At 23.4% G+C, this 2,500-nt stretch overlaps 1 protein-coding gene across 1 annotated transcript in view; it reads left to right on the top strand.

Annotated features, from left to right (window-relative positions):
- The window catches only part of CASK (peripheral plasma membrane protein CASK), a gene marked incomplete in the record, with an annotated part of 1,154,881 nt that overhangs the window by 49,302 nt on the left and 1,103,079 nt on the right, over positions 1-2,500 (top strand).

Genomic DNA, 2,500 nt, shown 5'->3' on the forward strand with positions numbered 1-2,500 from the left:
TATATATGTATGCATGTATACATACATGTGTATATATATGTATGTATGTATACATACATGTTTATATGTATGTATGTATACATACATGTTTATATGTATGTATGTATACATACATGTTTATATGTATGTATGTATACATACATGTATATATGTATTTATACATACATGTATGTATGTATACATACATCTATATATGTATACATACATGTATATATGTATACATACATGTATATATGTATGTATGTATAAATGCTTGTATAAATGTATATATGTATACATACATGTGTATATGTATGTATGTATACATGTTTATATGTATGTATGTATATATAGATGTATATATGTATGTATACATACATGTATATATGTATGTATGTATACATACATGTATATATGTATGTATGTATACATGTATATATGTATGTATGTATACATACATGTATATATGTATGTATGTATACATACATGTATATATGTATGTATGTATAAATATATGTATATATGTATATGTGTATACATACATGTATATATGTATGTATACATACATGTATATATGTATGTATATATACCAACATGTATATATGTATGTATGTATGTATATATACATACATGTATATATGTATGTATGTATACATACATGTATATATATGTATATATGCATACATGTGTATATGTAAATATGTATACATGTATATATGTTTGTATACATACATTTATATGTTTGTATACATACATGTATATATGTATACATACATGTATATATGTATACATACATATATATATATGTATACATACATGTATATTTGTATACATACATGTATATATGTATACATACATGTATGTATGTATATATGCTTGTATATATTTATACATACATGTATATATGTATACATGCTTGTATATATGTATACATGCTTGTATATATGTATACATACATGTATATATGTATACATACATATATATATGTATACATACATATATATATGTATACATGCATGTATATATGTATACATACATGTATATATGTATACATGTATATATACATACATGTATATATACATACATGTATATATGTATACATGTATATATGTATACATACATGTATATATGTATACATACATGTATATATGTATACATACATGTATATATGTATACATACATGTATATATGTATACATACATGTATATATGTATACATACATGTATATATGTATACATACATGTATATATGTATACACATATTTATACATGTATGCATACATGTATGTATGTATGCATGCATACTTGAATGTATGTATATATTCTTGTATGTATGTATACATACATATATATATGTATACATACATGTATATATGTATACATACATGTATATATGTATACATACATGTATATATGTATACATACATGTATATATGTATACATACATGTATATATGTATACATACATGTATATATGTATACATACATGTATATATGTATACATACATGTATATATGTATACATACATGTATATATGTATACATACATGTATATATGTATACATACATGTATATATTGTTATATACATGTATATATGTATACATACATGTATATATGTAAGCATTCATGTATATATGTATGCATACATGTATATATGTATGCATACATGTATATATGTATGCATACATGTATATATGTATACACACATGTATATATGTATACATGCATGTATATATGTATACATACATGTATATATGTATATATACTTGTATATATGTATTCATACATTTATATATGTATACATACATTTATATATGTATGCATACATTTATATATGTATGCATACATTTATATATTTATGCATACATTTATATATGTATACTTGCATGTATATATGTATACATGCATGTATTTATGTATACATGTATATATATGTATACATGCATGTATATATGTATACATACATGTATATATGTATACATACATGTACATATGTATACATGTTTATATGTATACATACATATATGTATGTATGTATTTATACATACATTATACATATATATATAGATATATAGATGGATAGATAGTTAGATACAATTTATTATTTATTTCATATGTACATCAGTGCATATATATTTTGCTGTTCCCTCAAATATTGGTCAGCCAACGGCGAAGGAAGAGATCGGTGGTTGCAAAAGGCTCTGCAATCATCTTCCTAAAATAAATTGAAGTATACCTGAATATCAGAATATCTCATCTCACGGACGTTTAGCCGGGCACAGAATAGAGAGAAACCTTTTCTTAATATAGACCTATACGTGGGACTCTGCTGCGGTCACTTGTACATGAAAAACTTGATAGATATAGTTATATTATATGTATATTTTTTAGTTGAAAGGTATGTTTTGCCTGTATAAATGTATGTGTGCTTGTGTATACGTATATGCATGCCTTAGTATGTGCTTGGGCATGTACGTTTGTGTGTACACGCCTGCATACGCATGTGTATACGTACGCATGTGT

This window comes from Penaeus vannamei, chromosome 3 (genome assembly GCF_042767895.1).
Source record: "Penaeus vannamei isolate JL-2024 chromosome 3, ASM4276789v1, whole genome shotgun sequence".
NCBI classification, from domain to species: Eukaryota; Metazoa; Arthropoda; class Malacostraca; order Decapoda; family Penaeidae; genus Penaeus; species Penaeus vannamei.